The following is a 25,560-nucleotide window of genomic DNA, read 5'->3' as shown; positions in this document are numbered from 1 at the left end:
AGTCCCTTGCAAGTAAGTCCTATAAAACTTCAGTGTCTACCCATCAAGCCCCCCAGGAGAGGGTGTTGGACAGCTTAAATTGCAAAAGAGGAGGAAAAATGGTGAGAAAAACTGTCTTTCGACGTTTCGGATCTTTCTAAATTCAGAAAACTCTTTCTTCAAATGGCCTCAGCGGAAATAATAAAGACACCTGCCCATCTCTCAGCTTCTAGTTCTCTCATCGGGAGTTGTTTTCTGGTGTATCAGAGAGGATTTTTGAGAATGTTTGATAGCTAATGGCAAATGCATTTGTTGCACATAAATGAACAAGTTTAAAACATGGGATGAAGTGAGATGTAAGTTACTGTGATGTGTGTCGGGAGTAAACTGTGACATGTGTTGGACAAGTGTCAGCACTATGGGGTGCAATTGAAGCATCTCTACATCAGCCAAAATTTATTTATTTGATTTGATCGAGCTAACACACAACGACTCAGAACCTGATTCATTAAGCAACGTAAATGCAGATACGTGCTTTATTTTGTGTATAATCATGTTGTACATGCCCAGTACCGGACCATACACCAGTGAACGCAACAACATCCAGTTCAGCTTCAAGAGCAAAGAGATCTCTTACTAAGGCCTATAACTTCATGGCCGAAACAGGGAGGCGTCTGGGAATATGCACGTAGTCAATGTACAGTAAGGGCGTACCAAGCTCAAATGCACGCAGCAGCGTCAGATTCAAACTTTGGGCATCTCAAAGGTACATGATGTTTTTGTCATATCACTTCCACCAGCTACATGTCAGGTGTATGTATGCAGCTAGAACATGTGTTTGCAATCAGGAGCAACTGTAAAAATGTATTTTATGTTCAGTAGACCTTTATAGCATCCAAATAAATGTATTTTATGTGTGTGTTTGGGGGTCGGGGGTTAAGTTTGTCATTAATGACTATTATTAACAAGTGACATCAATTTAATATTTTTTTTTCTCTCTGCTTTCTTTTGGGATTCTATATTCCACTTATATATTGGATGTATCCTGTAGTTTATTGTCTGTTAGAGCAGAGCACACCTAGATCCGTATTCAACAACACAAGTATCCTCATGTCAACCTCTAGTTGAATAAGGACGTCCGTATGCCGGATTTACATGCGTTTTAAATAAAATGCAATTTACGTTTGTTTTTCGTGCCTTAATGAATCAGGCCCTCAGTGTCTACCAAATTCACATTAATGCAACTGTAGATTGTACGCTCTAGTGAGTGTTTCCTTGCTTGTTACTGTATTTGTTAGTCATTGCATGGTAATTTGTTTTTACCCCATGATTACACAGCGCTGCACAATAAGTTTGTGTTATATAAATAAAAAAATATTAATAGTAATGTTAATATCTGAAACACCTTCCAGCAATATAATTAACATTCAATAACAATCGATATACATTATTTAATGCCATCTATATTTGTGCTTGCTAGTTGTATTTTAAATATACTTTTACCAGCTCCTTCACTTTTTATTAAAGAACAGTCTGTGAAACTACAAATCCCAGCAGCCCTGGAAAGCTAGTTCAGTTGTGAGCAGCTGCCTGTAAACAGTCAGCAGTCATAAGACTGCCATGAAGTCACTGGAGGTGGTGCTGGACAGAAACTGACACTTGTCAGGCACAGAGAGCTGAGAGACAGAGAGAGAGTAGACTGATTGAATAGACATTACAGGGATTGTACAGACATTACTACCTGCAGAGACAGGGATAACTGAGAGGTAAGTAACTCTCCTCCCTATAATAACTAATAAGTTGTTGTTTGTGTGCTTGATATTGGCAGCATAGGGTCTGGTTTGCAAATATAACTCCCTACCTTGCGTTAAAGGTTGGTTGGGTACTCTTTCCAGTAGAGTGTATCTAACAGTACCTTAATCTGTCAAAATCAAAGAGCCTTCTGTCTATATAATATGCAGAAACCCATGTAATCCTGCCCTTAGCAGTGCATCAACTGCTTTATATCAGTACGTTTAAATACCACAGCTTGAATAGTTTATGTTGTGGGTTTCAAACCCACTGACATCATCATACTGTGCCTGGACCAAGAAGATAGAAGTTGTTTCAATTTTAGCAGATTAAGGTACTTGTTCGATACACTAGAATTAGGTAGGGAGCCATATTTACCAAGTGGCTGTGTTTGCATTTATATTTCGTCTGCTACAAGTGGGAAGTTGGCAATGTTATAAATAAGTGTTTTGTATTTTGTTTTGTTTTTAAAAAACCTTTTACAGGGCTAGATGCCTATAACATGGTGCTATTTCTACGTTTGTTCAGTGACATATAAACAGTATATGTTGGTAGGACAGCCCACCAGGCATACGCATGTTCCAGAACAGAGGAGTGATTGTACAGTACAGGGAGGTTGCGGTACACAATTGCTATGGGCAGTTCTGGTTGGAAATAGCTACATTATGCCAAAGTCAACATTTCCAAGGCATATTTTTATGTTGTTTGTTGAGTTATAGTTTTTGTTACTTTTCTTTATTAGTATTATTAGGGCTTTTCTGTAACGTTTGTTTCTGAGCGTATGTAGAAGATCTTTAGGCACTGTTCTTTACATATACAGTGTGTTGTGTAATTATACCAAAACATTTATTGTTTCTGTCAAAATCAGGAATTGTCTGGAAGGATCATGTGATATTTGCTGTTATCTATATTCCTTCCTAGTACAAACCCATTCTCCAGTGAAGTCCTAGCATTGTGTTGGTATAAAGACCAGTTTGTTTCTGAGATGTTTTTCTGAGGAGAAATGCTACATGTAATACAATATGTGGCACTGTACTTTTATATGTAGATATAAGATGTAATGTGTGATCTGTCTCTGTAGGTGATGTGTTATGTATGTATTCAATGTGAGCATAATATAGGGAAATATAAGGAAATGAGACATACTGAAAAGTGCAACTGATGTTGAAAGTATTTTAATGTAAATATGTAAATACTCTGGAAATATATTTTATATATATATAAATATACACACACATACGCAAAAACACTAATAGAGCCGGAGAGCGCTCACAGTGCCGTAGTTCCTCACCATCAATACATTGTGTAAAATTATAATATAAACTGCGTACAATATGGAAATCATTGAAAGCTTATCTGTAATCCTCCTGAAATAGTCCCAAGGAGAGGTCCAGATCAAGAAGTCAGATACTGAAATCCTATAAATATAGATATACACGCCCAGAAAAGGCTGTTGGAGGAACTATCGTCAGAATGTCAGACAATCGGTCGTGAGTTCATACACACTGCAAGATTGAAACAACATAGTTCCATTGCTGAATGAGATGTTCAAGTTAGTTTTAAAATATAAATTATTTCAGTGGCTTTGTAACAACCATCAGTCATGGTTTTATTGTACACACTAAAGCAGTGGTTCCCAAACTGTGTGCCTAGGCTCCCTGGGGTGCCTCGGCCATCTCACAGGGATGCCCTGGCCAGGGCCAGTGGTAAGCAAGGCGGGGGACTACTTGGTAATTATTGTGGCTTAAGGGTGCCTTGAAAAAATTATGGAGACCCTAAGGGTGCCTTGAACTGAAAAAGTAGGATCCACTGGGCTAAAGTGATATCAGACCGAACGGTCGTTTATGGTCCATTAGACCTAATAGTTGGCTGAAAACAAAGTAGTGTGTACTGTACATAGCCTAACACAAGCCTATACATTGCTTTTACCTTTCTATCATTTAAGTAATGAGATTGCAATGATTCTTAGGAATTAGTCTACCCTGAGTAAGAAGGTTTAGAGACAACAGGATTCCATCCGGATGGGCAGGGCCTGATTATCCATTAGGCTGAGTTTGCTGCAGGCTAGGGCGCAAAGCTTTTCGGTGGGCACAACATTTTTGGGGGTGCAAAATTGTGACAGGAAGATATATAAACTAAAATTAATTACAATGTATAGGAAATTTAATAAACCTATGGCGCTCTGTAAGTCTAATGAGTCTTAAAAACTAGAAACTCAAATTACAAATCATCAATAACTAAACATAAAACTACATTTAAATATTAAAAATAATAGCGATAATAGGAATAATAAAGTATATATAAAAATATAATCAGTATCATCTCTATGTGGATGATACACAAATTTATCTATAATCTCCTGATCTTTCACCATCTGTGTTGTCTCGCGTTACTGACTGTCTTTCTGCCATTTCATCTTGGATGTCTTCTCGCCAACTCAAACTCAATCTTTCAAAAACTGAATTAATAATATTCCCACCCGAAAAACAGAAGTTTCCTCCCTGACATTTACATCTCTGTTGATAACATGACCATAAATTCCACCCTGCAAGCTCGCTGCCTAGGTGTAATCCTTGACTCACAACTATCATTTATTCCCCACATCAACTCTATATCTAAATCATGTTACATACATCTAAAGAACATTTCCAGAATACACACATATCTCACACAAGACACTGCAAAAACCTTAATTCATGCCCTCATCATCTCCCGCATCGACTATTGCAATTCCCTCCTTACTGGTCTTCCCAAAGTCAGACTTGAACCCCTACAATCTATTTTGCACGCAGCGGCTAGATTGATTTTCCTTGCAAACCGTTCTTCCTCTGCTGAGCCACTCTGTCAGTTTCTACATTGGTTGCCTGTATTTCAACAAATCCAATATAAAATTCTTCTACTAACATTACAAGGCCGTCAACAAAATTGCACCAACATACATTTCCTCACTTGTCTTAAAAATATCTCCCAACTCGACACCTCCGTTCTGCAAAAGATCTGCGTCTCTCTTCCACTCTCATCACATCCTCCCATTCTCGGTTACAGGACTTTTTTCGGGCTGCACCCACTTTCTGGAATTCCCTTCCTCACACAGTAAGACTTTACTCTAGTCTTCAAATCTTCAAGCGTTCTCTGAAAACCCACCTCTTCAGACAAGCTTATGATATTCCTCAACCACCATCTTAATCTCCCCTATTACCACCCTCTACACAGCTAACACAAGACAACAACCCTCTGACCAACATTGCCACACACACAGCCCACTCAGTACTTTTACCTTTGCATTCTAGCTGGTCCAGTGTGCAATATGACCTTGTGTCTCTAACTCCCATTGTCCTATAGATTGTAAGCTTGCCAGCAGGGTTTTCTTACCTCTCTGTCTGTATGTATTACCCAGTATTGTGTTATTAATGTTTGTTCCCAATTATAAAGAGCTACGGAATTTGCTGGCGCTATAGAAATAAATGTTGATGATGATGATGAAAACAATGCAGATTGAAGAACCCTAAACCAGCTATAGAGTCAAAAACTGCTGGAAAGGGGTTGTGGAAACCACCTATAATATGTGTATACAAATACAGAAAAATCAAGCGCTCAAAAAATGGCTCAATATAATGATAATAATAAATATTGACACAGTGAGCAACCATCAATAATAACAACACATATTATGTTGTTAGAACATTAATACAAACATAGGTAAAAAAACATATCTTACTGATATCACAACTTGTAAATTAATAATAAATAGACCAGCATGCAAAAAATTATATGGAATGTATGTATCAATAATAGGCAAATCGATCTGATGTCAATAATAACATTCATAAGTTTCTAGAACCATACCAAAGTTCTGATACAATCCAGTTTGGAAACATTGTGTAGAACTTGATTAAATGTCAAATTTAATTGCACTGAATGATGTTAATGAGAGATGGTTAAATGAAAGAAAATCCAGTTGAGCCGGAGAATGACCGCTCTGAATAGGCAGCAGTGGAGCAGCCCCGAGCTGATGTACTTGGGAGGTTGTACTTAAACAAATTGAGCAGATGTACAGTTCACTGTAAGCGATCATATGGTTCTCCGTCTAGCCTCTGATCATGGCCAACAGGGTTCCAGTACCAAACAGCAGATGATACAAATCCTGAGAATGGCTGATGAAAACTCCTCCTTCGATGTTGTAACCATATAAGCTCACGGACTTCAGCAATACCTCTTAGGTCTTGATGAAACTAATGGTGTTGTATAAAACACATATGATTGTGCAATATCCACAAAAGTGTACACTTGACATACGGTAGGACATCCCCAAATAAACAAAGTTGATTGCAGAAAAATTGACGCGTTTCTTGATCCAGTTGATAATTTCTACAGAGGGGAAAAGGTCTAACCAGTGGTATCACTGTCTGTAGTAATATCCACTCCTTTACACATTATAACAACATACACTCCTCTTCCCTCACACATTATAGCAGGCTCCTTATAGTTTGGTATGGCTGGCAGCCCCTCCCTATAGTTTGGTATGGCTGGCAGCCCCTCCCTATAGTTTTGTATGGCTGGCAGCCCCTCCCTATAGTTTTGTATGGCTGGCAACCCCTTCTATAGTTTTGTATGGCAGCCCCTCTCCCTCCCTATAATTTTGTGTGGCATCCCCCCTCTCCCTCTCTATAATTTTGTATGGCAGCCCCCCTCTCCCTCCCCATAGGTTTGTATGGCAGCCCCTCTACCTCCCTATAATTTTGTGTGGCAGCCCCCCTTCCTCCCTTTAGTTTTGTATGGCAGCCCCCCTCTCCCTCCCTATAATTTTGTATGGCAGCCCCCCCTCCCTCCTTATAGTTTTGTATTGCAGCCCCCCTTCCTCCCTTTAGTTTTGTATGGCAGCTCCTCTCCCTCCCTATAGTTTTGTATTGCAGCCCCCCTTCCTTCCTTTAGTTTTGTATGGCAGCCCCCCTCTCCCTCCCTATAATTTTGTGTGGCAGACCCCCTCTCCCTCCCTATAGTTTTGTATGGCTGGCAGCCCCTCCCTATAGTTTTGTATGGCTGGCAACCCCTTCCTATAGTTTTGTATGGCAGTCCCCCTCCCTCCCTATAGTTTGGATGGCAGACCCTCTCTCCCTCCCTATAATGTTGTGCAGCAGCCACCCTCTCCCTCCCTATAATTTTGTAAGGCAGCCCCCCTCTCCCTCTCTATAATTTTGTATGGCAGCCCCCCTCTCCCTCCCCATAGGTTTGTATGGCAGCCCCTCTCCCTCCCTATAGTTTTGTATTGCAGCTCTCCTTCCTTCCTTTAGTTTTGTATGGCAGCCCCCCTCTCCCTCCCTATAATTTTGTGTGGCAGCCCCCCTTCCTCCCTTTAGTTTTGTATGGCAGCCCCCCTCTCCCTCCCTATAATTTTGTGTGGCAGTCCCCCTCTCCCTCCCTATAGTTTTGTATTGCAGCCCCCCTTCCTCCCTTTAGTTTTGTATGGCAGCTCCTCTCCCTCCCTATAGTTTTGTATTGCAGCCCCCCTTCCTTCCTTTAGTTTTGTATGGCAGCCCCCCTCTCCCTCCCTATAATTTTGTGTGGCAGCCCCCCTCTCCCTCCCTATAGTTTTGTATTGCAGCTCTCCTTCCTTCCTTTAGTTTTGTATGGCAGCCCCCCTCTCCCTCCCTATAATTTTGTGTGGCAGCCCCCCTTCCTCCCTTTAGTTTTGTATGGCAGCCCCCCTCTCCCTCCCTATAATTTTGTGTGGCAGTCCCCCTCTCCCTCCCTATAGTTTTGTATTGCAGCCCCCCTTCCTCCCTTTAGTTTTGTATGGCAGCTCCTCTCCCTCCCTATAGTTTTGTATTGCAGCCCCCCTTCCTTCCTTTAGTTTTGTATGGCAGCCCCCCTCTCCCTCCCTATAATTTTGTATGGCAGCCCCCCCTCCCTCCTTATAGTTTTGTATTGCAGCCCCCCTTCCTCCCTTTAGTTTTGTATGGCAGCTCCTCTCCCTCCCTATAGTTTTGTATTGCAGCCCCCCTTCCTTCCTTTAGTTTTGTATGGCAGCCCCCCTCTCCCTCCCTATAATTTTGTGTGGCAGACCCCCTCTCCCTCCCTATAGTTTTGTATGGCTGGCAGCCCCTCCCTATAGTTTTGTATGGCTGGCAACCCCTTCCTATAGTTTTGTATGGCAGTCCCCCTCCCTCCCTATAGTTTGGATGGCAGACCCTCTCTCCCTCCCTATAATGTTGTGCAGCAGCCACCCTCTCCCTCCCTATAATTTTGTAAGGCAGCCCCCCTCTCCCTCTCTATAATTTTGTATGGCAGCCCCCCTCTCCCTCCCCATAGGTTTGTATGGCAGCCCCTCTCCCTCCCTATAGTTTTGTATTGCAGCTCTCCTTCCTTCCTTTAGTTTTGTATGGCAGCCCCCCTCTCCCTCCCTATAATTTTGTGTGGCAGCCCCCCTTCCTCCCTTTAGTTTTGTATGGCAGCCCCCCTCTCCCTCCCTATAATTTTGTGTGGCAGTCCCCCTCTCCCTCCCTATAGTTTTGTATTGCAGCCCCCCTTCCTCCCTTTAGTTTTGTATGGCAGCTCCTCTCCCTCCCTATAGTTTTGTATTGCAGCCCCCCTTCCTTCCTTTAGTTTTGTATGGCAGCCCCCCTCTCCCTCCCTATAATTTTGTGTGGCAGCCCCCCTCTCCCTCCCTATAGTTTTGTATTGCAGCTCTCCTTCCTTCCTTTAGTTTTGTATGGCAGCCCCCCTCTCCCTCCCTATAATTTTGTGTGGCAGCCCCCCTTCCTCCCTTTAGTTTTGTATGGCAGCCCCCCTCTCCCTCCCTATAATTTTGTGTGGCAGTCCCCCTCTCCCTCCCTATAGTTTTGTATTGCAGCCCCCCTTCCTCCCTTTAGTTTTGTATGGCAGCTCCTCTCCCTCCCTATAGTTTTGTATTGCAGCCCCCCTTCCTTCCTTTAGTTTTGTATGGCAGCCCCCCTCTCCCTCCCTATAATTTTGTGTGGCAGCCCCCCTCTCCCTCCCTATAGTTTTGTATTGCAGCCCCCCTTTCTCCCTTTAGTTTTGTATGGCAGCTCCTCTCCCTCCCTAAAGTTTTGTATGGCAGCCCCCCTTCCTTCCTTTAGTTTTGTATGGCAGCCCCCCTCTCCCTCCCTATAATTTTGTGTGGCAGCCCCCCTCTCCCTCCCTATAGTTTTGTATTGCAGCCCCCCTCTCCCTCCCTATAATTTTGTGTGGCAGCCCCCCTCTCCCTCCCTATAGTTTTGTATTGCAGCCCCCCTTTCTCCCTTTAGTTTTGTATGGCAGCTCCTCTCCCTCCCTAAAGTTTTGTATGGCAGCCCCCCTTCCTTCCTTTAGTTTTGTATGGCAGCCCCCCTCTCCCTCCCTATAATTTTGTGTGGCAGCCCCCCTCTCCCTCCCTATAGTTTTGTATTGCAGCCCCCCTTCCTCCCTTTAGTTTTGTATGGCAGCCCCCCTCTCCCTCCCTATAATTTTGTGTGGCAGCCTCCCTCTGCTTCCCTATAGTTTTGCATTGCAGCCCCTCTCTCCTTCCCTATAGTTTTGTATGGCAGCCCCCCTCTCCTTCCCTATAGTTTTGTATGGCAGCCCCCCTCTCCCTCCCTATAGTTTTGTGTGGCAGCCCCGTCTCCCTCCCTATAGTTTTGTGTGGCAGCCCCTCTCTCCTTCCCTATAGTTTTGTATGGCAGCCCCCTCACTTACCTTTAGTTGCGCTGGCCGGCGTCGCTCCTCAGATCAGACAGGAAGTGAAGACTTCCTGCTTCCTGTGTGCTGCACAGTGTTGTGGGACCCCATACAGCATCAGGCAACATAGCAATTCACTGCTTGTTTATTTCAGAAGCTGATTGCTCTTTTATTGATTGTGCCTATATTATATAATTTTTGCGCTCATTTTAGAGGGAATTTTCTGTTGTATTATAGAAGCTTTTTTTTACATTTAAATCAAATCTAATAACAAATACATTTTTCGCTTTTAAAACAAATGTTAAAAAACTTTTTCATGCATATGACCTGGTTGGGCGTGTACGTGATATACGACTGATGTAGACCTGGCACATATGATACTGTTAAAGAGCTGGATGCAGCTTGAGATGCCTCTGATTCAGCATAAGGGCATAGGTAGGCTATTTTTGCATGCATTTAATTTGATTGTTTGTTTTTTTAAAATGTATATGAGTCCTATTCAATCTTTCCCTTTATTTGCCCAGGATCTAATAATATTATTAATAATAATAATTACAGTACTTTTGCAAAGCTCATTATTATACGGTGTCCCATGAGATACAAATGTATTATGTGCAACTTGACTCTCTATTTGCAGCATAGGGTGCACCAGTACCAGACAATGGTATATACAGGACCACCAACAGAAATTTGGCGGCCGCGCCGTGCAGTGTGAAGTGGAACATACCTCCCAACTATCCTTGCAGACGTACCAAATTCTAACTAAGTGAGACAGTCACCCAAATTCAGGACTGCCCCACCAGATTCAGGACAGTTAGCAGACTGTCCTTCTCTCTCCTGCATGTTCTTGTTATCTTCACTACCTGTGGGTTCTGGTGTTTTAAGTTGCTGCTTGTTTGGATCCTTGAATATTGGGGCCCTATTTGGAATAAAAAATGGGTACATGGAATTCAGAAAACTTCAACCAACCCCGGCATTAAATCAATATACCATACAATAATTAGGCCTCCCTCCAGCCCCTGAAATATAATAATAGTATTGACATTTGATAAATAGATCTATTTCCCTCCAACCAACCCCAACATTAAATTAATAGTATTCCCATTTAATAAATAAACCCTTACTCTAAACAGCCCCAGCAATAATTGAAATTGCCTCACCATCATCCCACACATAAATTAACACCCATTAAATAATTAGCCTCCACCTTCATTCCATCATTAAATTAATAGCCTACCACCCACATTATATTAAGTCCACCCCTCCCTCACACATCCCTCACGTCTGAGTGCATGTCCCCAATTGATATTAAGCCACTATAGAGTCCCCAAATCAAATTATGCTATACAGTAGTGCGCCCAGTTTATATTATGCCACACAGTAGTAGCCCTAATTTATATAATTCCACACAGTAGTAGCCCCAGATCATATTATGGCAGAATAGTGTCCCCAAATCATATTATGCCATACAGTAGTGCTCCCAATTCATATTATGCCACAATAGTGCCCCCAAATCATATTATGCTATACAGTAGTGCCCCCAAATCATATTATCTCACAGAGTAGTACCCCTAAATCACATTATACCAAATAGCACAAAATAGCCAATACAAATAAATAGCCAGTCCGCTCCTGCTTGGTGCTGGTCCCTGCAGCACCCATCTAGCATTTGCCAGATGACCAATCCGCCCCTGTATGGCTGTTTTGAGCATATCATACGCAAAATTAATCTGCGCACGCACTGATCTGGGAAATAAGTCTGTCAACAAAGCCAAGTCCGCTACATATGTGAATGCAAAGGACTCTTACTACAGTCTACGATGTCAGAGAGTGAATGGGGCGAGGAAGTGGCATTTGGCCGTAGTCAATTTACAGTGAGGGCGTCCCAAGCTCAAATGAACGCAGCTATGTCCGAATCAAGCGCTGGCCGTCTCAGTTACTTGATTTTCTGCTGTCCTAGTGACGTCAGTATTGTATGAGGCTATAATATGTGTCTGCAATCATGACGAACTGTAAAAATGTCCATTATATTAGACATTAAGAAAAGCCTAATAAATGTTTTCCAAGGAGAAAAAAATTATAATTTAAAAACAGTTTTTCTGGGTTCCCTGACCTATGTTGGAGATGTCAATTGGCGCCAGGAACCCCACTGCGCATCTGGTGGGAATGCAGGACCCTTCGCCCCTTCTGGGAGGCTGTGTTGCTTATTTCTAAGGCAATTGTTCGATCTATTGGTTGTTCAATCCCACTAAATTGCCAATTTCCCAATATAAGAAGTCCACCCTGAAATACCTCAATTGCACTGCAAAGGCTGTGATACTGGTCCTGTCGAAGTCAGATAATTGGATATGGTCATTTCAATTAATGTCTAACAACTTGATTGTTCTTTGTCTGAAATTATGTGGGGAGGAGCGTAATTAACCGCAACATGTGGCAAACACTTATACATGCGTTTACACGCACACATACACTTGTAATTAGGTCATATTAAATGTAGTTGCAAGACTTAGTTATTTGAGTAGAAAGTAGCAGAGTTTATGGTTGACATTATAAAGTTATATACACGTTATTCTGCTGTTTTGGGTATTAAATCACATTGTGCTTTGGAACCACAAAACGGCAATTGGACAATCGTTATTGGATAGCAACTAGACGCTCATAACAGTACACTGGGGATCCCCAACACCGCCATCTATTAAGGAATGGTTCGCGCGTCTAGACTTTTACATATCCATGGACGATCTGATCTATTCATCATCCGTCAAGTGCAGAGAATATTACCTACTGTGGCTCTAATGGATGGAATTCAAGGAAACCCCTCTGTATGTTTTCTGGAAAAATTGAGATTGGGGGGCAAATTTATCAAGCTGCGGGTTTGAAAAAGAGGAGATGTTGCCTATAGCAACCAGTCAGATTTTAACTGTCATTTTGTAGAATGTATGAAATAAATTATAACTAGAATCTGGTTGCTATAGGCAACATCTCCACTTTTTCAAACCCGCAGCTTGATAAACTTACCCCCATGTCTCTCTCGACAGACCTCCTTCCAGGCCCTTTCTTCCACCTATTGGTATCTCCCAGCTCCCATCTTCCTCCTGCTTCCCCACCCCCCCCCCTCTCAGTCTCTCCCTTACCCCTATCCCACAATACAGCTCAACCTTTACACCACACTTGGTTTGTTTGTAAATGTTCACTGCTGTCCTGTTTGTGGGACTCCCTTTTCCCAGTCATGAGGGCGAACCATTTTACTTCAGAGTCTGTTAATGGATATACATCCCGCTATACTACAAAATCTTGCTTACTTTGCCATTTGTATAAGCTGTACTATTTTTCAATAAAAACTAGGGATGAGCGCACTCGGATTTCTGAAATCCGAGCCCACCCGAACGTTGCGGATCCGAGTCGGATCCGAGACAGATCCGGGTATTGGCGCCAAATTCAAAAGTGAAACTGAGGCTCTGACTCATAATCCCGTTGTCGGATCTCGCGATACTCGGATCCTATAAATTCCCCGCTAGTCGCCGCCATCTTCACTCGGGCATTGATCAGGGTAGAGGGAGGGTGTGTTAGGTGGTCCTCTGTGCTGTTTAGTTCTGTGCTGTTTAGTTCTGTGCTGTTTAGTTCTGTGCTGTTTAGTTCTGTGCTGTTTAGTTCTGTGCTGTTTAGTTCTGTGCTGTTTAGTTCTGTGCTGTTTAGTTCTGTGCTGTGCTGTGCTGTGCTGTGCTGTGCTGTGCTGTGCTGTGCTGTGCTGTGCTGTGTTCTGCAGTATCAGTCCAGTGGTGCTGTGTGCTGTGCTCTGTCCTTCTGAGGTCAGTGGTGCTGCTGGGTCCTGTGCTGTGTCCTGTTCAGTCCAGTGGTGCTGTGTCCTGTGCTCTGTGCTTCTAAGGGCATAGTTATTTCCCCAATATTCCCCTGTGTTTAAAAAAATAAAAAAAAGTTTTTTTAAAAAATACCAAAAACTACTTTAATATTTTTTAATTACCACAAAATTTTCACAACCAATCCTGCAGTATAAGCCCATTGGTACTGCAATATTACCAAGTTCACACATTCAGCAGTAAAAGTCCAGTGGTACTGCAATATTACAAAGTTTACACATTCTGCAGTATCAGTCCAGTGGTGCTGTGTCCTGTGCTCTGTCCTGCTGAGTTCCGTAGTGCTGCTGGGTCCTGTGCCGTGTCCTGTTCAGTCCAGTGGTGCTGTGTCCTGTGCTCTGTGTTTCTAAGGGCATAGTTATTTCCCCATTATTCCCAAGTTTTTAAAAAATAAAAAAAAAGTAAAAAATAATAAAAAATTTTAAAAAAAAAATATATATAATAATTATAACCAAATTTGCAAAACCAATCCAGCATTATAAGTCCATTGGTACTGCAATATTACCAAGTTCACACATTCTGCAGTATCAGTCCAGTGGTGCTGTGTCCTGTGCTCTGTCCTGCTGAGTTCCGTAGTGCTGCTGGGTCCTGTGCCGTGTCCTGTTCAGTCCAGTGGTGCTGTGTCCTGTGCTCTGTGCTTCTAAGGGCATAGTTATTTCCCCACTATTCCCAAGTTTTTTAAAAATAAAAAAAAAGTAAAAAAAAATAAAAAATTAAAAAAAATAAATAAATATAATAATTATAACCAAATTTGCAAAACCAATCCAGCATTATAAGTCCATTGGTACTGCAATATTACCAAGTTCACACATTCTGCAGTATCAGTCCAGTGGTGCTGTGTCCTGTGCTCTGTCCTGCTGAGTTCCGTAGTGCTGCTGGGTCCTGTGCCGTGTCCTGTTCAGTCCAGTGGTGCTGTGTCCTGTGCTCTGTGCTTCTAAGGGCATAGTTATTTCCCCACTATTCCCAAGTTTTTTAAAAATAAAAAAAAAGTAAAAAAAAATAAAAAATTAAAAAAAAAAAAAAATATATAATAATTATAACCAAATTTGCAAAACCAATCCAGCAGTATAAGTCCATTGGTACTGCAATATTACCAAGTTCACACATTCTGCAGTATCTTGTGCTACATATAATGGAGACCAAAAATTTGGAGGATAAAGTAGGGAAAGATCAAGACCCACTTCCTCCTAATGCTGAAGCTGCTGCCACTAGTCATGACATAGACGATGAAATGCCATCAACGTCGTCTTCCAAGCCCGATGCCCAATCTCGTAGTACCGGGCATGTAAAATCCAAAAAGCCCAAGTTAAGAAAAAGTAGCAAAAAGAGAAACTTAAAATCATCTGAGGAGAAACGTAAAGTTGCCAATATGCCATTTACGACACGGAGTGGCAAGGAACGGCTTAGGCCCTGGCCCGTGTTCATGACTAGTGGTTCAGCTTCACCCACGGATCTTAGCCCTCCTCCTCCTCCCCCCCCCTACAAAAAATTGAAGAGAGTTATGCTGTCAGCAACAAAACAGCAAACAACTCTGCCTTCTAAAGAGAAATTATCACAAATCCCCAAGGCGAGTCCAAGGGTGTTGGTGGTTGTCAAGCCTGACCTTCCCATCACTGTACGGGAAGAGGTGGCTCGGGAGGAGGCTATTGATGATGTAGCTGGCGCTGTGGAGGAACTTGATGATGAGGATGGTGATGTGGTTATTGTAAATGAGGCACCAGGGGGGGAAACAGCTGATGTCCATGGGATGAAAAAGCCCATCGTCATGCCTGGTCAGAAGACCAAAAAATGCACCTCTTCGGTCTGGAGTTATTTTTATCCAAATCCAGACAACCAATGTATGGCAATATGTAGCTTATGTAAAGCTCAAATAAGCAGGGGTAAGGATCTTGCCCACCTAGGAACATCCTCCCTTATACGTCACCTGAATAACCTTCATAGTTCAGTGGTTAGTTCAGGAACTGGGGCTAGGACCCTCATCGGTACAGGGACACCTAAATCCCGTGGTCCAGTTGGATACACACCAGCAACACCCTCCTCGTCAACTTCCTCCACAATCTCCATCAGATTCAGTCCTGCAGCCCAAGTCAGCAGCCAGACTGAGTCCTCCTCAATACGGGATTCATCCGAGGAATCCTGCAGCGGTACGCCTACTACTGCCACTGCTGCTGTTGCTGCTGTTAGTCGGTCATCTTCCCAGAGGGGAAGTCGTAAGACCGCTAAGTCTTTCACCAAACAATTGACCGTCCAACAGTCGTTTGCCATGACCACCAAATACGATAGTAGTCACCCTATTGCAAAGCGTATAACTGCGGCTGTAACTGCAATGTTGGTGTTAGACGTGCACCCGGTGTCCGCCATCAGTGGAGTGGGATTTAGAGGGTTGATGGAGGTATTGTGTCCCCGGTACCAAATCCCCTCGAGATTCCACTTCACTAGGCAGGCGATACCAAAAATGTACAGAGAAGTACGATCAAGTGTCCTCAGTGCTCTTAAAAATGCGGTTGTACCCACTGTCCACTTAACCACGGACATGTGGACAAGTGGTTCTGGGCAAACGAAGGACTATATGACTGTGACAGCCCACTGGGTAGATGCATCCCCTTCCGCAGCAACAGCAACAGCTGCATCAGTAGCAGCATCTACAAAATGGCTGCTCATGCAAAGGCAGGCAACATTGTGCATTACAGGCTTTAATAAGAGGCACAACGCTGACAACATATTAGAGAAAATGAGGGAAATTATCTCCCAGTGGCTTACCCCACTTAGACTCTCATGGGGATTTGTGGTGTCAGACAATGCCAGTAACATTGTGCGGGCATTAAATATGGGCAATTTCCAGCACGTCCCATGTTTTGCCCACACCATTAATTTGGTGGTGCAGCATTACCTCAAGAGTGACAGGGGTGTGCAGGAGATGCTTGCGGTGGCCCGCAAAATTGCTGGACACTTTCGGCATTCAGCCAGTGCCTACCGCAGACTAGAGGCACATCAAAAAAGCTTGAACCTGCCCTGCCATCACCTCAAACAAGAGGTTGTGACGCGCTGGAACTCCACCCTCTATATGCTGCAGAGGATGGAGGAGCAGCAAAAGGCCATTCAGGCCTACACAGCCACCTACGACATAGGCAAAGGAGTGGGGATGCGCCTGAGTCAAGCGCAGTGGAGACTGATTTCCGTGTTGTGCAAGGTTCTGCAGCCATTTGAACTTGCCACACGAGAAGTCAGTTCCGACACTGCCAGCTTGAGTCAGGTCATTCCCCTGATCAGGCTGTTGCAGAAGCAGCTGGAGAAAGTGAGGGAGGAGCTGGTAAGCCATTGCGATTACAGCAAGCATGTAGCTCTTGTGGATGTAGCCCTTCGTACGCTTTGCCAGGATCCGAGGGTGGTCACTCTTTTAAAGTCAGAGGAATACATTCTGGCCACCGTGCTCGATCCTCGGTTTAAAGCGTATGTTGTGTCTCTGTTTCCGGCGGACACAAATCTACAGCGGTGCAAAGACCTGCTGGTCAGGAGATTGTCCTCTGAAGAGGACCGTGACATGCCAACAGCTCCACCCTCATTTTCTTCCACATCTATGGCTGCGAGGAAAAAGCTCAGTTTTCCCAAAAGAGGCACTGGCGGGGATGCTGATAACATCTGGTCCGGACTGAAGGACCTGCCAACCATTGCAGACATGTCTACTCTCGCTGCATTGGATGCTGTGACAATAGAAAAAATTGTGGATGATTACTTTGCTGACACCATCCAAGTAGACATGTCAGACAGTCCATATTGTTACTGGCAGGAAAAAAAGGCAGTTTGGAAGCCCCTGTACAAACTGGCTCTATTTTACCTGAGTTGTCCCCCCTCCAGTGTGTACTCGGAAAGAGTTTTTAGTGCAGCGGGGAACCTGGTCAGTGAGCGGCGAAGGAGGTTGCTTCCTCACAACGTTGAAAAAATGATGTTTATAAAAATGAATAATCAATTCCTCAATGAAGTACAGCACTGCCCTCCAGATACTACAGAGGGACCTGTGGTTGTGGAGTCCAGCGGGGACGAATTGATAATGTGTGATGAGGAGGAAGTACACACTGTAGGGGGAGAGGAATCAGAGGTTGAGGATGAGGACGACATCTTGCCTCAGTAGAGCCTGTTTAGTCTGTACAGGGAGAGATGAATAGCTTTTTTGGTGTGGGGGCCCAAACAAACCAATCATTTCAGTCAAAGTTGTTTGGTAGGCCCTGTCGCTGAAATGATTGGTTTGTTAAAGTGTGCATGTCCTATTTCAACAACAGACCTCTCAACTGCAGCTCATCCCTCCTCTGCGGGGATAATGTCTCCTGTGCTCTGACACGTCACTCTGTGTACTCTCAGCCTCAGGATCTGACACTACAGCTACCATGCCTCTTGTAGCAGCCCTCACTCCAGGGCCTCTTCCATGTGCAGTGTCCCCCTCTCTCTTGGGTTCACTATAGTGGCATGGAGTTCTCCCCCTCATCCAGGGCACACATTCCTTGCCCTGGCTCAGTCACCACGCTCAGACTTCCAGGCAATGCTGGGGGAGCCTGGGAGCTTCCACCCCAGGTCCCCAGCTACAACTCTCCTCTCCTGTGTCTTCTCTCTCTTTCTGACACTTTAAAGATCGTGCCTTTAAATGACAAAGTCAGTCTTCATTGCACGACTATGTGCAAGTGCAACAGGGACATTTTTTTGGGTTTACAAAGTCAAACAATAACACTACGACCCTGTCTGTCTGGGGTCTGTCAATGACGAATTGTCTGGAGCATGTTTGGAGGAGGTATTGTGGCCCCGGTATCAAATTGGGTACCGGGGCCACCCCACTATGCAGTCCAGATACTTGTTTGGTGGAATTCCGACACGTGGAGGGTTTTTAAATTATATTGTGGCCTCGGTACCAAATTGTGTACCGGGGCCACCACACTACGCAGTCAAGATAGATAGATGCGTATTGCGTATCATAGATAAAGTACATTCAGTGGTGTGGGGCAAATTGAAAAATATTCCAAATGCACTGACATTATCAAAAACAAGAGGTTGTCACACGCTAAAACTCCAACATGTATATGATGGAGAGGATGGAGGAGCAGCCGTATGTGTAGTGTAATGCAGATCTGTTGAAGGTTTTTTATATATTTTATTGTGGTGCCCAGTGCCCACTCCTCTACGCAGTCCAGATACATTTATTGGTGCGAATCATAAAAGTTCAGGGTTTTTAATATATATTGTGGTGACCCACTCCTCTACGCAGTCCAGGTACATTTATTGGTGCGAATCATAAAAGTTCAGGGTTTTTAATAGATATTGTGGTGACCCACTCCTCTACGCAGTCCAGGTACATTTATTGGTGCGAATCATAAAAGTTCAGGGTTTTTAATATATATTGTGGTGACCCACTCCTCTACGCAGTCCAGGTACATTTATTGGTGCGATTCATAAAAGTTCAGGGTTTTTAATATATATTGTGGTGACCCACTCCTCTACGCAGTCCAGGTACATTTATTGGTGCGAATCATAAAAATTCAGGGTTTTTAATATATATTGTGGTGACCCACTCCTCTACGCAGTCCAGGTACATTTATTGGTGCGAATCATAAAAGTTCAGGGTTTTTAATAGATATTGTGGTGACCCACTCCTCTACGCAGTCCAGGTACATTTATTGGTGCGAATCATAAAAGTTCAGGGTTTTTAATATATATTGTGGTGACCCACTCCTCTACGCAGTCCAGGTACATTTATTGGTGCGATTCATAAAAGTTCAGGGTTTTTAATATATATTGTGGTGACCCACTCCTCTACGCAGTCCAGGTACATTTATTGGTGCGAATCATAAAAGTTCAGGGTTTTTAATATATATTGTGGTGACCCACTCCTCTACGCAGTCCAGGTACATTTATTGGTGCGAATCATAAAAGTTCAGGGTTTTTAATATATATTGTGGTGACCCACTCCTCTACGCAGTCCAGGTACATTTATTGGTGCGATTCATAAAAGTTCAGGGTTTTTAATATATATTGTGGTGACCCACTCCTCTACGCAGTCCAGGTACATTTATTGGTGCGAATCATAAAAGTTCAGGGTTTTTAATAGATATTGTGGTGACCCACTCCTCTACGCAGTCCAGGTACAATTATTGGTGCGAATCATAAAAGTTCAGGGTTTTTAAGATATTGTGGTGACCCACTCCTCTACGCAGTCCAGGTACAATTATTGGTGCGAATCATAAAAGTTCAGGGTTTTTAAGATATTGTGGTGACCCACTCCTCTACGCAGTCCAGGTACAATTATTGGTGCGAATCATAAAAGTTCAGGGTTTTTAAGATATTGTGGTGACCCACTCCTCTACGCAGTCCAGGTACAATTATTGGTGCGAATCATAAAAGTTCAGGGTTTTTAAGATATTGTGGTGACCCACTCCTCTACGCAGTCCAGGTACAATTATTGGTGCGAATCATAAAAGTTCAGGGTTTTTAATATATATTGTGGTGACCCACTCCTCTACGCAGTCCAGAAAGATATCTTGTTGCAACGTTTTGGACTAATAACTATATTGTGAGGTGTTCACAATACACTGTAAATTAGTGGAAATGCTTGTTATTGAATGTTATTGAGGTTAATAATAGCCTAGGAGTGAAAATAAGCCCAAAAACTTGATTTTTAAACTTTTTATGTTTTTTTCAAAAAAAATCCGAATCCAATACCTTAAATCCGAACCGAGACCTTTCGTCAAGTGTTTTGCGAGACAAATCCGAACCTCAAAAATAACGAAAATCCGGATCCAAAACACAAAACACGAGACCTCAAAAGTCGCCGGTGCACATCCCTAATAAAAACTAATTGCACAAAAAAATGTTTCATTTAAATTTTTATTGTCAGGTAACATTAATTGCTTAATATATTTTTCTGTGTGTTCTTTTTAGATTTTATATTTCACATAGGTATTACACGTATCCTGCTTGGTCTGGTCTACTAAAACTACACCCGTCGTCAACACCACACGTGTCTATAGATCTGTTCCTTGTTGGCTTCAGGAGTACTGAGAGCCTATTTACATGCAGTTTATAACAGACACACAGAGCGTTCAGTATTCGTGCCTTAATGACTCAGGTCAGTTCTGTCAGCAAGTGTATTGGAAATATAGCCCATTAAAGGCTGTGAACTCACAGGGTGTCCACCTTTGGACCATGTGGTACATATCCATGTATTTATGCATTTCCATGGCTTTTCGGGTTCACCTCAGTTTTTTATTTCATGTTTTTCTGACATTTTTAAATGGATATATTATTAGGAGTTTATATGTTCTACCCATGTTTGCGTGGGTTTCCTCCAGGTGCTCTTGTTCTCTGCCACACGCCAAAAACATACTGGTAGGGTAACTGGCTGCTGACAAAATAAACCCTAGTGTATGTGTGTCTGTGTTAGTGAATTTAGAATGTAAACTACAACGGGACTGGGATTGATGTGAATGACAAATATTCTCTGTACAGCGCTGCAAAACTGCTGGCACTAAATAAATAAATGATTATGATTAGTCAAGCTATACCTAGCAGCGACGCACGGAGGATTGTCGGGGGGGGGGGGTTGCCCCCCGCCGACCGAAAAAAAAACAACAAAAAAACCCACAAAAAAACGAGAGAGCTGCTGCGCCGTTTCGCCAGCGCTGTCCTATACAGCAGCCGCGGCGCTGTCTAAGAAGCGTCTGCGGCGGTGCTGTATACACTACAGCACCGCCACGGACGCTTCTTTGACAGCGCCGCGGCTGCTGTATAGGACAGTGGCCACTTAGTTAGTGCAGGGGGGGATTTCTAGAGACTCAGAAACCCCCCCTGCGTGCGCCACTAGTATCTATAAGTAGTTAAATCATAGTTGCTAATGGTCCCTAATATACACGAGTAGACCTCAGTTTTAAGCCGTCCCTGCACAATATAGTTTCTTTTATTCCATTTATAAATTGCAAGTTTCATGGTTTGTAGGTGAATATTAATTAAAGATGGACATGTGCAGTCTAAAATATGACATATGAAATGTTTTTATAGGCATCTGTGTAGCGGCAAAGTATTCCTGAAAATGAGTAAACAAACTTATACCTTCTATATAATTAAACTAGGAAACAAGTTCAGCCTAAGCAGACTAAGCTGTAAACAATGCTTACACATGGATGCCCTCTAGTGGCTTTCATGCTTTATTGCATAAATTACTACAAAAAAATTACTTGAGAGCAGGTCAAAAGAGCAGGTCTTAATATAATCTGGTGTAGCAGTTCACATGTCCTTCTCAGTAACTGAGAAATAGTCTGTGATTGGTCAGGGATAGAAGTCAAATCAGTCTTTTCAATGTCCCTTTAGACTTGTAGTTGTGTAACCCCTGGTAAATCAGTGAAAGATTGTTTGTGTGTGTCTGTATCTTAAGGAATTTAGAATGTAAGCTCCAACAGGACAGGGATTGATGTAAGTGACAAATATTCTCTGTACAGCGCTGCGGAATTGGTGGCGCTAAATACATAAATGATGATTAGTCAAGTTATACCTAGGTTCTATAAGAAGTTTAATGGCTTTCAATGGTCCCTAATTTACATAACTAGACCTCGGTGTTAAGCCTTCCCTGCACAATATAGTTTCTCTTATTCTATTTAGAAATTGCAAGTTTCATAGTTTATAGGTGAATATTAATTAAAAATGAATATGTGCAATCTAAAAAACATAATATTTAACGAATGTATGATGAGAATTGTAGTGCCTTGATATACAGTGGCAAGAAAAAGTATGTAAACCCTTTGACATTACCTGGATTTCTGCATAAATTGGTCATAAAATGTGATCTGATCTTCATCTAAATCACAAGAATAGACAAACAGTCAGCGTAAACTAATAACACACAAATTACAATAGTTTTCTTCTCCATATTGATTAAAAAAACCGCAGTTTAATACATTTACCCCCTGGAGTCCAATCAGTAAGACAAGATTGGAGGTGTTGGTTAGAGCTGCCCTGCCCAATAGAAAACACTTACAAATTTGGTTGGAATTTGCTATTCACAGGAAGCATTGCAGGATGTGAATCAATCTTCGAACAAATGAGATCTCAGAAGACTTTAGATTAAGAATTATTGACTTACATAAAGATGGAAAGGGTTACAAAAGTATCTCATAAAGCCTTCATGTTCTTCAGTCCACGGAAAATCAGATTGTCTATAAGTGGAGATAGTTCATCACCGTTACCACTCTCCCTAGGAGTGACTGTCCTGCAAAGGTGACTGCAAGAGCGCAGCACAGAATGCTGAAAAGGGTTAAGACTAATCCTAGAGTGTCAGCTAGAGACTTACAGAAATCTGTGCACAAGTCTACAATATATAAAACACAGAACAAGAATGGTGTACATAGGAGGACTACAGGGAAGAAGCCACTGCTGTCCAAGGAAGTTGGATGTCTGACATTTGCTGAAGAGCATCTGGATATTCCACAGCGCTACTGGAAAAATGTTCTGTGGACAGATGAAACGAAAGTTGAATTGTTTGTAAGGAACAGACAACATTACGTGAGGAGCGAAAAAGGCACAGCAAACCAGCTTCAATACCTCATCCCAACTGTATAGTATGGTGGAGGGAGCATCATGGTTTGAGGCCTTAGGGCCTGGACTGCGTTCTCTCATTGACGGAAAAATGAATTCCAATGTTTACTAAGTCATCTTGCAGGAGAGTTTAAAGTAAACAAACATCATAGGAAAATTAAACTTCTGGAGGTAAATGCATCAAGATGTGATTTTTTTTTAGCTATTTAAAATGGTTGCAGAAGGGATTGAGGTAATGAAAGTGGATACAGGGTGGGTTGAGGAAATGAAAATGACTGAAGGGGTAATGGAATGGCTGAAGGGGTAATGGAATGGCTGAAGGGGTAATGGAATAGCTGAAGGGGTAATGAAATGGCTGAAGGGGTAATGGAATGGCTGAGGGGGTATTTAAAAAAATAGAGCAGCTTTGGGAGGGAAAGATCTGTTTATTGTGTGGAAGTTACATGACTGCTCTGTGGTCTCAGCGATCACTAGAGTACTACATATTAGAGAGATGGGGCCGGTAGAGGTTTGTATTTGATAGACTACAAATGTTCAGATAGTGCTTATATATGCCAGTACAATGGGGTCGTTTTATCTGGCCAAAATGGAGTGTTTTGTTTTAACTTAAGGGTATAATCATTCAGGGTTTGTTGATATTTTGCCTTATAATAAATTTCTGCATTTTCAAAACAGGACCCCAGCTTTCCAGAAGCCTGCGAGAAGACATCAAAGCTGCAAGAACCAGCAAGAGAGAAGAGCAAGAAGTGACAATGGCACAACTTTTTAAATTTGAATGTTGGAAAGTACTCCGGAATATCCATATTCAGGAGTATTCCTATGCACCCCGTGGGGGTGGGGGGGACTTCAGGGGGCACTACAGGTGTATTATCCTAGGGCAGCCAGAACCCTTAATCAGGCCCTGGGGCTGTACAGTTGCCACTAACTTCCACACCCAGCCAACCTCAACCTGCTCTTGTCCACAATTTGGCTGTTTCCATTCGCCAGTTTAGCAGGGTACATGAGAATTTGGTGCAATTCCACCAGGATTCTCTGAGAGGGGTTCAACGTCAGCTGACAAAAGGATTCCGATGTCTGAGAAATATTCAGGACACTCAGAAACGGATGTCTACGTCCTTAGAAAGAATTGATAACAGCCTGATCCAGTTGAACGCTGGACTTCATAATCTGACAGGGGCTGTATGTGAACTGTCCGGCACTTTGTTAACAGTGCGTGGGCAATTATTGGCACGGCTACCAGTGCCATCATCTTCAGTTGGCAGCACCAAAAGCACTACCCCAATCCCGTCATTGCCCGCTATTCCTATGCGTAGCAGTGGGAGGATCAGGGGTAGCAAACACTAGGGGGTAAATGTATCATACCCCGGTTTTCTCAACTCGCAGGAGCTCGGCGTCTTCGCAGCTTAAATTTAAAGCGGCGCTGGCAGCGCCGCTTTAAATTTAAGCTGCGAAGACGTTGATCTCCCACGAGTTGAGAAAACTGGGGTATGATACATTTACCCCTAGGTCTTCTGAGCCCGCATCAAACAACAAAAAAAGTTTTTTTTGGTTTGTAATTATGGCAAAGTGCCTTTTTTGATTATGCAACACAAACTGTTATTTATGTTTATTTAAATTTAGTTAGGAAATAAATATTTTTGTTATGCACACTGGTGTTATTTACTTTGGTAATCTGGGTACACCTATGATATAGTTTTCATTTTTCAATAATGCCTACAAGGTTATTTCAACAAACATACATATACCCATAAAATAAGGTTATTGGTGTTTGCATATGCAATGCGTATGATGTTGATAAAGATTGTGGTTCTACAAGAATAGGTAAAAATTAAAAACAAGGTTACAGGTAATTACACAATTACACTTACTTAAAAACCATTCTCACCTAAAAAATAAGTCTGGATGATCCTTTCTAAGATCCTCTTCCCCCTCTGTATTATGAACATCAGCTGCTGGAATGAGCTCACCTGGTTCCTTACTGTAAATTGTCGGTGTTAGGGGTATACTTTGGTTTAGGGCCAAATTATGCAGCACACAGCACCACAACACCTTACCTGGGGCAAAGAGAAGCACACTGCCAGATGTATAAAGGCACATAAATGTGGACCTCTAAAGGCTAAAGGTAATTTCTATCACCCCTCTATGACAGAGGTGTCATAAACCAGGATTTGGCCCCATATCCAGAATCACTTACAATAAAACATAAATACATGTAGATGATTGCAACCACATATTAAACACCAAAAAAACCAAACCCACGTGGCCTGTGAAGCCTAAGAGGAGCCTGGTGCTTGGGATGTTCCTCACTCCCTTTTGGTGCTGACTCCAAAATCAGATGTTGCTCTAAAACACCAAACAAGACTTTTCCTAACATTGGCCCTTTGGGTTCCTTTTTATAGTCCTCATTATCTTGCATAGACCAATGGCTGATGTGTTTGCTAATCACACCTAGAAAATGCAGAATCTTGTAGTGCAGCAAAAATGTACTTTAAATGGTGACCATATCTGGAAATATTGTTATAAGTGTATAAGTGTTGCCACATCATACAAATATAATTATTGGCCCATTATTGATGAAGTAGTAAGCCAATGTAAGCAAATAAAAATAAAAAAAAACCCTTACATATAATCTAAATTTAAATTTGGGCCACTAATTTATTCTTACAATAAATTG

At 42.5% G+C, this 25,560-nt stretch overlaps 1 protein-coding gene across 1 annotated transcript in view; it reads left to right on the top strand.

The window, feature by feature from the left end:
* Window positions 1-1,592: 1,592 nt before the first annotated feature.
* Window positions 1,593-25,560, top strand: part of PLEKHB2 (pleckstrin homology domain containing B2) — a 52,964-nt gene continuing 28,996 nt past the window's right edge. The window contains exon 1 of the mRNA XM_075201697.1: window positions 1,593-1,745. The gene's annotated coding sequence lies outside the window, so the exon portion shown is untranslated. The remainder of the gene's footprint in view (window positions 1,746-25,560) is intronic.

The sequence above is a fragment of the Mixophyes fleayi genome, chromosome 3 (assembly GCF_038048845.1).
Source record: "Mixophyes fleayi isolate aMixFle1 chromosome 3, aMixFle1.hap1, whole genome shotgun sequence".
Lineage (NCBI taxonomy): Eukaryota > Metazoa > Chordata > Amphibia > Anura > Limnodynastidae > Mixophyes > Mixophyes fleayi.
This window is presented reverse-complemented; position numbering and strand designations above follow the sequence as displayed.